This window comes from Saccostrea cucullata, unplaced genomic scaffold (genome assembly GCF_032062105.1).
Source record: "Saccostrea cucullata isolate Sc308-1 unplaced genomic scaffold, CSIRO_AGI_Scuc_v1 ctg399, whole genome shotgun sequence".
NCBI classification, from domain to species: Eukaryota; Metazoa; Mollusca; class Bivalvia; order Ostreida; family Ostreidae; genus Saccostrea; species Saccostrea cuccullata.
The window spans coordinates 49,983-62,757 of NW_026922407.1; positions in this window are offsets into that span (position 1 = coordinate 49,983).

The following is a 12,775-nucleotide window of genomic DNA, read 5'->3' on the forward strand; positions in this document are numbered from 1 at the left end:
AGTTATCGTTCTTTGTCAATTTTTTAAATTATCTTCCTTGAGTAGAAACCTTTTGTGTTTAGAGTTACTTCCCTCATTTCCCGTGCAAATTTGTTTGTTCAGCCATTCGAGTTCCATCCGTGAAGATGTGCATGCATGTTTTTGTTCTTCCTAAAATATTCTTTTAATTTTTTTTTATTTGTGGCCTACTACAATGTAAGTTTTTTTTCTATAGGAAACTTTTGTGATGTAAAGCGAATTTTTTGTAAGTTATTTCGATAATTATTTTTTTAAGAAACTTTATGTATTGTAAACACTTTTCAGTCAGGTATTTTTCACTAAGTTTAAGTTTTGAGAATTGATTACTGTTATTCATTTTATCTAGTAATCGTTAAAGTAATTGATCTATAATTATGGTTAGGTTTATATGCGAGCTTTTTTCTATGGAACTCTGTTACAGTCTTTTTGGTATTTAGTATTTGTTGTGTTTATTTAAGTTATTTACCTGTATCATCCTCATTGACTCACTCGCTCGCTCACTCATTCCTTACGTACTGTAATAAAAATGGAACCAACACCTTGTTTTCATTGATTATGTTTGACTGTGAGGACTCAGGTTTGGCTAGCTGTTTCAGAAAGCATACTATATGAAAAACGTGAATGATAAAATTAATTTTTCTATCGTCAACTTCCCTTACTTATGCAGCATATATCTAAGTTGATTCAAAACGCAAGAGCATGCTGTACCTACAAACAATTTCTAAAACTTGGTAAATTATTGACAAGCAAGTTTATGAAACAAGAATATTAACAGTCTCGTTTAAAGTAATTATTTCGTAAGTTCTATATGGTCGATACAATGATATCGTCAGCAAATACAGTTTTTCTTTGAGTCAAATGTTGACTGACTCAATTCAGACTTATTGTTAGTCCATTATTTATATAAAAAAAAATCCGTTATTTTTCGATCATGACAATGAGAACACGGCGGATGTGACCTGTCAGCTATGGATGCTCACTCCTCCATGGCACTTGATTTCACCTGATTACACCTCTAATATTTGGGTGATCCGTGTTTGATCTGCACCTATTTTGTGTTGTTCTATGGACTTAAGATTGAATTCTGTTCGTTACCTCCATATCTTTCTTAAAACACACCATTACCTCAAACATAGATATAAATTTCATCTGAAATCTTAAAAAATATGCTATAGATTGGCAATACATGTATTTACAACACGCATAATTCAATTTAAATGAATTTTAAAATAATTGTTTTATTATTTTGAAAAATTACTATTTTATAAAGAACAAGATAGACTGAAGCCACTTTTAAGCCCATATAGTTTGTAGGGTCTGCATGACCGATGCAATATTTCATCTTAGAAATCTGTAGTCATTCCTTTCATATCTTTGTTATTACTTTTGAGAATTTGGTTGCATAAAAGACACGGGAAGGTGAAGAAATATGTCCAAAATGTCTCATTTTTATGCACATTTTCGTGACTTTTATATCACTATATAACATTTTGTTTTCAGAAAACAAAGAGAACAAGCTTGTCATTCATGTATCAGGCACTTGTATTAGCTTCTTGTTGATTAAAAACTTGGATAGACAAACTTTTGCTCTGTGTTTCTCAAAGTGAAAGTACCTCAAATTTGACAACATATTGAAGAAATTTGGTACCCTCCTTGTGCTATCCTTTAATCCATGAATAAAATGTATTCCACGTTTTTAAAATAAAAAAAAAAAAATAGTTTTTAACTGTTATAATTTGAACTGGGTTTTGACTTTTGCATCAAATAAGAGGTAACATTTGGCCGTAACAATATTTGATAACTTCTTTTTGCTATATTTTTTTTAGTTAAAGTATGTATTTAACACGTATTTACAACAGTTTCCAAATGCTATCTTTTTAGTGATGCCATTGAGAGAGGATGTAAACTTTTGCTAATTCAGTGTAGTAATGGTGTTGCAAACACTGAGCTAATAAACTGTGCAAGGTACTGTGTTCAGAGGAAAATCAAGAATGACGTAAAGAAGAAAATGTGTGTGGCCTTCATAGTGAGCATTCCTCGTTTGAGCAGAGAGCGTTTTACCAGTTTTCAGGTATCATTCTTCCTCAATATAATAATATTACTGTTAAGAACACTTCGATTCATAAAAGTTTACTGAGAGTCGGAATAAACTCAACACTTATTTTAGGGGAAAATTATAAACGGGTTATAATTATGTACCAAAAAAGTTAGGAAATCTTGCACTTTTCCAAATCAGATAGTTAACGGTTGAATGATTTTCATTCCATTACCGGAGTTGCTTTTTAGCCCTCTTAACAGAAATCTAACTTTTGCAATTTTAATAAAATATTTAACAAAATTTGGGTTTTCAAGGTTTTGTAGCTGTTAATCATAAAAAATTATTCTAAATTTCCTTGAAAAAAATCGTCTTTCTTTTCCGGATATGATGCCTTAATTTTCTCACATTTTCTCATCACTATCTTTGCTAATGCTTGAAATTCTCTAAATAAAGAAAAAGGAGAGCTGCAGACGCAAATATACACTACATAACGACTCATCAGTCTGATGTGTTTCAATAGCATAAATGACAGTTTCTTGACAGGAACTCCAAGCACTAATATGCTCGGCCAAATTAGGGAAAATTCGAAATTCGGTATCTAAAAAACATGCATCAAAACTGCCCAAGAATATAAATTTAGCTCAGTTTAAGACATAAACTTAATGCATGGTAGAAATTGAGCTGCATTTGTTTCATATGGGGCACTGGCATGTTTTAATTGAATGATCGGAAGGGGGAATTTTTTAAGAGTTATTTGTTTCTTTCAAAGGTCTCAAAATAACAATTAACGTTTAAATGAATTTTTAAGCACCATTGTTTTGAAACTTTACTTTTTACCTAGATGTATTCATTTTTATTGTTATCATTAAACCTTAGAAAGTATCATATAACTCTAAAACATCCTCCTTTTAGATATCGGTCCTTTTGAGTAAGAAAAGATTTTTTCGCGGGATTTTAGTACAATACTTATAATTAACAGCTACAAAACCTCGAAAACCCAAAATGTTGTTGAATAAATTTTTTAAAATTCCAAATTTTGATTTCTGTTTAGAGGGTTAAAAAGCAACCTCTGATAATGGAATGAAAATTATTCAACCGTTAAATAATTGATTTGACAAAGTGAAAGACTTCCTAAATTTTTTGTACATACATGTAGTTATAATTCGACTATAATTTCTCCCCCTAAAATGGGGGTGTTGCGTTTCTTATGTCTGTCAGAATATGTTTGCAAAAGGAACAAAAACGGTTACATTACATACTCGTAATTCCATTATTCAGTCTAGCTCAGAAGGTTGGGAAATAATATTTTCATTTGATTGCCATATTTTATTTAATAAGGCTGTTCAATCTGTTTTCATATTTGAGGACGTTTTCATTATAAATTACAAAAAAATACACTCTACAAGTTATTGACATTTTAATGATGCTATAAAGCAGGAATCAAACGTGATCGTATTTGATATTTTAAACACTGCAGTAGAACAAACTGATCGTCAATTTGACAGGAACTCACTAAATACATGTATCAAGTTTTCCTACGTTTTCTGCAGACAGGTGTGTGGAAATCTTTCCACATAGATGAACTACGGAAATCAAACCTTCCTGCTCTCCTAGAGTTAACTCGGACATCAATTGGCGATTTAATGACGGTAATAAGCAAAATATACTATTAATAAAGAATAAGAAGTAAAGTTTGATTTAAAAGGTTCGTGTTCTTAAACAGACTGGTATAATTTAATTCATAAAATTAATTCAATACAAAAGGTATGTTTCGAAAACTGTTGGATACCATTTTTTGAGTTTAGTGAAAGAAGGATATGGAAATAACGAACAGTATTCAATATCAACGTCCATTAAACAAATATACAAAATAAGAGCAGAGCAAACACGGACCTCCGAAACATCAGAGGTGGAATCAGGTGCCATGGAGGAGTGAGCATCCCCTGCTGACCGGTCACACCCACCGTGTGCTCGTTGTCATAATCAGGAAATAACGGAAAAAATCCGTGGTCAATTCAGTGTATAAATAATGCACTAACAATTAGTAAGAAAAATCGTCAGTCAGCATTTGACTTAGTGATATATTGTAGTTGCTGACAAGGTCATTGTATATATCGACCATAGAACTTACGAAATGATGACTTTAAACGAGACTGTTGATATTCTTGTTTCATCAACTTGCTTGTCAATAATTTACCTCGTTTAAGAAATTGTTCATACGTAGAGCATGCTCTTGTGTATCGAATCAACTGAGATATAGGTACTCCGTATGCAGGTGATGAAGGTATATTGCTGCATAAGTAAGGGAAGTTGACGATAGAAAAGTTAAAGTCATCACGTATATCATATAGCTTGGTTGTTAGATTACCATAAGTGTCTTTTTTAAGTAAAATATCCAAGTATGAAGCAGAAGTGTCGGACTCTGTGGTATCTTTTATCTCAAGCTCACCAGGATATATCGTGTCGACGTAGGAATGGAAATTATCATTATTAATTGACAATACGTCGTCGATATATCTAAATGTCGAGTTGAAGGCCACAGCAAGTGTTTTATTCTTTTCACGCAAAAGATTTTGCATAAATTCTGCTTCATATGAATATAAAATAAGTCTGCTAATAACGGAGCGCAATTTGTACCCATAGGAATTCTAATAGATTGTTGGAAAACCTGGTCTCCAAAAACCACATAGATATTGTCAATCAGAAACTCATGCATCTTCTTGATGTCAACTTCAGAGTACTTATGTGTGCAATCAGAATCTGTTTTGAAATTGATTTACTCTTATTTCTAGAAAAGCCCATTGTTATTTTCTGCTTTGATTGGAGATTGCCTACATGAAGCTGTATCTAGAATCAACGATAAACAGGGCCCTGAAGCAGTAGGGAGAGTGAAGCACCTTCAGACACTGATGAGCGACGAAAAGGAAGCAAGTGAAGGTATGTAGTACAATTAAAAACCCTTTCTGTCATTGCTTAGCCCTTACAAGCTACGTTGAAGGGAGTATAAGGGAACCATCTTGCCCTTCTGGCTGTCCACCCGATCGCCTGCAGACTCGATCTTGTTCGCGCATAAATTAATTTAAGAAAAGACAAGTCTTTTTTTGTTTTTCTGAAAATTCGGGTACTCTTCATTGACCAAATACATGTAAGTTTTGGCAATTATGCTTAGACTTTTTTTTCATTTTTATGTATTATTTTGATAAACTTAAACTTAAAACGATCAGAGTTGATACCAGGTGAGGTATATCCAGTAGTTGCAACCATTTTGGCACACCTGCTATGACGGACTTAATTATACAGGCGTCAACACCGGAGGGATGCTAGGGAGGTCTTAGCCCCCCTTTTTCAATATATATATATATATATATATATATATATATATATATATATATATATACATATACATATACATATACATATACATATATATATATATATATATATATATTATATGATTGAATAATTTCGATCTCTCTGATTGGCTGAGATTTAACTATGTAAGAAAAATATTACGTTGTATTAACCTGCACGTGACGTTCCAGGTCAATACAAGGATTTATTTCCTCTACATTGATCTAAAAATAGATTGGGGAATTCCAAATTGATACAAATTGTTTTAGAAAGCTATTTAAACGACTGTGATTTTTATTTTCATGTGAACAAAAACATAAGCGAGGGGATGCAGGGACCCCCTCCCCCCTTCCGACACTTAAAATTACTGAACAACAATTTTTTAAACACTTTTTGGCAGTCAGTTTTCCCTGATGATACTCCTTCCTTTCAAAATCTATCCTATAAAAAGACTGACATTATATATTTATTACATGGCTACTAAAATTGATTTTTAAAAAAAAATTCATATTGATACGACTGGTAAGTTTTATTAACATTTTAATTCTGTTACTCTCACACATTTGGCAAGGACTTAATAAAATGCAAACAAGTCATGAGCTGTATCATTTTATCAGTGAATCATATAATAAAACAATTATAGCTGTTTTTTTCGGTCAATACAATGATTTAGCCATCTTCATAGTACAATATTCACCTCGCCCTTCGGGCTCTGTGAATATTGTACTCCTCAGATGGCTATATCATTGTATTAACCTCAAAAGCCAGCAATAATTGTATATATATATATATATATATATATATATATATATATATATATATATATATATATATATATCGTACCGGGTACTCGATCGAACGTCCGAGTATCGAATACTAAAATCGGTATTCGGTTACTCGGACGTATATTTTAAAATATTTATAAACTTATTATGTTCCCCAAACGAAGTTGGGGAACATATTGTTTTTACTCTGTTTCTTATTATTATTATTATTATTTTTCTTCTTCTTCTTCTTCCTGGGTACTTTTTTGTCCGGGAATGATCTCGTAAACTATACATCCGACTAAGGTGAAATGTTTTTAGGGTCAGTAGACATGTTATGTAGATTTGCGGAACGAAGGTCATTTTGCGCGCACGTGCTTGCAAGAGCGTGCACGTGCAACATGTGTAATGACCGATTTAATTGATATAGGCGTAACTTTTTAAGTTTTTGATGAAATGCTTTGAAACTTATAATATAAGGATATATTAGTAGCATAGACAATATGACATGGTCGAAATAGCAAGATCTCACGCGCATGCACGTGCGCTTTGCTCTGATTGGCTGAAACTAAAGTCTCAATATCTTTCTTGTTTTTTGACGAAATCCTTTGAAATGTTGAAAATAGCCATGCATTAGGATATCCTACAACATGATATATAGCAATTATGATGAAAACACGTGCATGCACGTGCGCTGCAATCTGATTGGCTTAAACTTTACATAGCTATAACTCCCTTGATTTTCATCCAAACAGGATGGGATTTGGAACATAGATAGATATACTGGACTACTACAAGAAAATATGGTCACCATGCACATGCATACATGTGCATGTACGTGCACGGCAATCTGATTGGCTGAAACTTTAAACAGGTATAACTCCCTTTGTTTTCAACCAAACGGGGTGGGATTTAGAACATAGATAGATGTAACGGACATCTACAAGAAGGTATGGTCACCATGCTCATGTATGCACGTGCGTGCACGTGAAATGAGCAAAATAAAAAAAACAATTGAATGAGCGTATCTTTTTAATACTTATGGATTAAATACTTTAATATTAAGTATATTAAAATATATAGATTGTGTAGACAAGATGATATGGTCATTACGCACATGCATTTACATGCGCACGCGTGCAATGCTAAAATTTGAATGAACTTTGTACACTTCTGGGTAAACGTGTTTAAGTCTCAAATGCATCGAGTTTGTCTAATTTAATGAAGCTTCCAGGGAATATGGCACCAAAAGGGAGTTGGGGAGCGTTTGGGGAACATCTGTAACGGTCCCCGTTACAATTAGCACTAGTTATTATTATTATGTTCCCCAAACGGAGTTTGGGAACATATTGTTTTTACTCTGTTTCTTATTATTATTATTATTATTATTATTTTTCTTATTTGTTCTCCGGTACTTTTTTGTCCGCGAGTGTTCTCAGAAACTGTTCACCCAACTGACCTAAAACCTTTTTAGGGTTAATAGGTGTGTTGTGTAGGTGTGCGGAACGAAGGTCATTTTGCGCGCATACGCCTGCACGTGCGTGCGCGTGAAATGAGTGAATTGACTGATATACTTAATATAGCTATAACTTTTACATTTTTTGATGAAATGATTTGAAACTCATTACATAAGGATATATTAATAAGGTTAATAATATGACACTGTCAAATTAGCACGAACTCACGCGCATGCACGTGCGCCTTGCTCTGATTGGCTGAAACAAAAATCTCAATATCTCTTTTGTTTTCCGACGAAATGCTTTGAAATTTTTAACATTGTCATGAATTAGGATATCCTACAACATGATATGGAAAAAATTTCATGAAATCACGCGCATGCACGTGTGCTGCAATCTGATTGGCTGAAATTTTAAATGGCTATATCTCCTTTATTTTTTTACGAAATGCTTTGAAATTTAAAACATAGTCATGCATTAGGACATCCTGCAATATGATATATAAAAAATTTCAAGAAATCACGCGCATGCACGTGTGCTGCAATCTGATTGGCTGAAACTTGAAATGGCTATATCTCCTTTGATTTTTGATGAAATGCTTTGAAATTTAAAACATAGTCATGCATTAGGATATTCTACAATGTGAGTTAGAAAAAAATTCTTGAAATCACGTGGATGCACGTGTGCTGCAATCTGATTGGCTGAAACTTGAAATGGCTATAATTCCCTTGGCTTTCAACCAAAGAGGATGGGATTTAGAACATAGATAGATATAAAAGCCTCTAACAAGAAGGTATGGTCATCATGCACGTGCACGCACGTGCGTGCATTTGGAACGAGTGAAATTTAAAATACACTTGAATGAGTGAGTTTTAATACTTTTGGACTAAATGCTTTAATATAAAGTATATTTAAATATATAGAAAGTGTAGACAAGATTATATGATCATTATGCACGTGCGTTCACATGGGCACGCGTGCAATGTTAAAATTTGAATATAATTGGTATCGCTTTGGGAAAACGTTGTTAAAGTCAAAAATGCACAGATGTTGTCTTATTTAATAAGGCTTACAGGGAATATGGCACCATAAGGGAGTTGGGGAGCGTTTGGGGAACATCTGTAACGGTTCCCGTTACAATTAGCACTAGTTTATTTTAACATTGGTTTTAAACTCTAAAATTTTCATTGCGCTTGTACATACATTTATTAAGGTTTCCTGCGCCTCTAAACGACGTTATCGCCTGTGGCAGTGTTTATACAGTAATTACCGTGACCAGGTGCTACCTACCTGGCTATTCTCACCTTCGGTTGTCTTCTACCCTTATATTTAGTTTGCTCTAATTATTTGTTTAAATTGAACATCGTTTAACAGGTCGAGGAAACTGCCTTATATGGATATTGTTGCGATTGCGCACAGAGGTACTCACAGCAAACAATTGTCCAATCCATGAATGAGCCGAAAAGCATGATGGTCTACTACATGTTTATTTTTACTACAAACACGTGGCTCAGGGAATTTTAAAACCCGATTTCAAACGACTGCAGGAAAGCCAGCTTACAATTTTTTTGTATTTTGTCATGAAAAATACGACAATTGGGTACTTATTAAGATTTCCCATGCTCACATTAACAAACAAAGTAAGTTTTCCTTTTTAAATAGAACTTTGAAATACCGCTCACAATGTCTACACTAGTAAATAAGACTCAAGTTTTTTAACTCGATATTCGTTAATGTGCCATGTTACTGGTTAAATTTAATGAGTTGTTGCTCAGTTATTTGTTACAAGAAATTAAAACTTGCATTTTATAAAAAAAAATCTTAAGTTGCATTTTTTCTTATTATTTACCTGTTATATTAACCATCATGCACATTGAGAACATGAGTAGCATATACCGCTATTTCGAGGTTGTGTACGTTATAAACATTAACAAAACGTGAGCACACCTCAGAGATGATTGTTTTTGGACCAAGGAATAGTCACGCGAAATTGGCTTTTCACTGACAGTACAGCTATACAGCACGGGAAAAGCTGTCAACAAACGGACTTGAACAATGGAGTGGAGAAAAAACCCTAATTTTTATCATTGTAAATCATTTGTATATAAATGTGAGCATGGAATCAGTAGATAATGATGTTCATATTGTATTAAGTGTGTAAAATGCTTGAAAAATGCATCACGTTTTTCCGAGAGCGATTTAAAAAAATTGGCCTTTTAGAAACACACGTGTAGTATTTTTGTAGTAGACCATAATGCAACTCATTGAGCTGATTGGTCGATTTGTCAGTCACGTTGGTTCCTCACTTAACATGTAAATTTATTCCTACGTCACAGAAAATAGTTTCCTCGACCTGTTTAAGGTCTATTATGTTAAAATAGGATAATTTTGTCAATTTTCCAGAGGCCGTAAATTCTCGGGGAAAGAGACACAAAATTACACGTGCAAATGGTTGAATATGGATGCGTTTGATTACGTGCCAATTAATGCAAATGATTGAATACAAATCAAAGGATTTAAAATCTTAAAGACATCGTTGCATTAATCTACAACATATCGTCTCCTAATTTTATGAAATCTATGATTGAAAAGTGAACAAAGATCCTAAATCCGCTCTGTTAAAGGATAACTTGATCAAGTTGATACTGTACATGTAGCTCTGAAGACATATCACTCGGACGTAAAATGCATCAAAGAGTTACATTAAATAAGGGAACAGATTATTCTAAACAAAACTACTGTGAACCATTTACGATTTTATTTTTGTATTTATCTGATAAATTTAGCTTTTAAAAATGTTAGCTTAAATTTCGTCGGTCACAAAGTGGTCATAATTGTTGCAACACATTTACAGGTAAACCTCCCATCAGTCCATGTGGTTTTATTTCTACAAAAGTTTACAATGTTTTACAGTTATCAATTAATTTGTTCATATTTAATTAGACTTTTACCGAGTACCCGGGTACTCGATCAAAAAAACATCCGAGTAACCGAGTATTAAAAATTGACCGATTTGACAATTCTAATATATATATATATATATATATATATATATATATATATATATATATATATATATATATATATATATATATATATATATATATATATATATATATATATATATATATATATATATATATATATATATATATATATATATATATATATATATATATATATATATATATTATAGGCAATATACATATTATAGGCATTGAAATTGAGGTTTCAATTATCCCCATTTCAATTTTATAACGACGCCTATGCATTAAAAGTTTAATGTTAAGAACTATATGCAGTATTTGACATATGTATGCCCCTAGAAACGTCATCTTTTGAAATAAGATGAGCGGAAAAGGCGGGCAGAATGCCTATAGCGTCAGATATTAAGAAATCACATTTGATATGTAAATTTGGTATTTAAATTTACATCTCATGAATGAAATTTATGAAATTATGAGGGAAAAAAAATTCTGAAAGAAAATTAATCACTTTGAAAAAATTTGACTTACGTGCTACATGGTTAATGAAGTATAGTTGCATTGAAATCATGTTTGTGATATGACCCTAGACTTAATGGACTTTAAGTATTTCTCGGAAAGATATGCAAATGTTTTGTCATAAAAGTGAACTTTTAAGGTATAGTGGGTCTTTGCTCCATTTTTTTGTAAACCAAAAAAATTATTTTATCTCACATTTTAGGATTATCTTTCCCAAAAAAATGGAGGAAAGACCCACTCATATTGAAAAATTTTGGTAAAGTATGAAAAAGTGATCGTTTTTGTTCTTTTAAGTCTGTGTATGCTTTTTCACAGGCAAATGTTTTCAGTTTTTGTGAGATTTTCTTGAATTATAGATATTTTACATTAAGCATACTTTAATATTAGATGAGATATGACATAAAATTTGGATAAAATTGAAATTAAATTTTTTACTTCTTATCTGTCGCGCTATAGGCATTCTGCTCGCCTTTTCTTCTTTCTTGAAATGTGTTCAATTGTATATAATGTATGAGTTATTTTAATCATAAAAAAATATTATAGTTTCAAAGCATGTTATTGCCAAATTTTTAATGACGTAAAAACCATTCAGATAGTTTTAAGAAAGAGGGAATATATACGAAATTTGTACAATTTTTACGCTTTACTCATACATTAGTTACTTTCGTTTCTAAGCTTTTTAACGGTACTTTCTGTGCTTTTTCGAATGCCACAAGTATTGCAAAGAATATAGTCTATCATCATCACCTTCCTTTACACCCAATGGTGTTCAGGGCAGCAACAAATTTCATGCAACCTTGTCAGTCCTTGGCCAGCCTTGTCAATGATCCCCAGGTCTGGTGCATTGTCTTTATCGCGCCTTTAACTGTCCTTTGCCATGATATTATAGGTCTCTCCATTTTTTGCAGTCTGGTTTCCAACGCAGTGCTGTTCTAGTTGTTAACTGGGGTCTTTTCAAGAATATAGTACTTCCCTTTAAAAGATATACTTAAGCATTGTAATAATATGTTTGGATGTAGTCGGTCCTAGAACACCTCTGGCCGAGCCGACAAATTAAATATCACTTATTAGCGCACAAGTGTTATAATTTAAGTTAATTTTTAACAGGGTTATATCTTTTCATTAAATTGAGTCATATCATTGTACATGTACATTCTGGTGTTCCTATAGTATTTTAAATGCATATAGTTTCTACATTGTATTCTAACGCGCGGTGACATTGTTTTGCGTGTTTTATAGAGATTTAAATGTCCCTAATTTCTAATGATTTTCACCAAGAAAATTGCACTGAGTGTGAATATATGTTTTTGATTTCATGTATTTGATATTCTGTTTGCCTGGGATAAGAGTGAAATGCTGAGTGTAATGACAGACGTTGAACTACATGAAGTATATAGACCTTTCGTCAGCTTCTCAATAACAGCCATCCCACTTTTTTTAAAATAGATTTCTCGATATTTTAAAGATGACAAAATGCATACAAATATTCCCTAACATTTGGCAGAAGTATTCAATATTGATAACCAACTCTATTAGCTAATAAATGCTTTTCTAATATATTCAATCTTCACACTTTGTTCAAAAAAAGAGCAAATAAAGAGCAAATTGATATATGTGAATAATACACTGTAAAAATGATGTTTA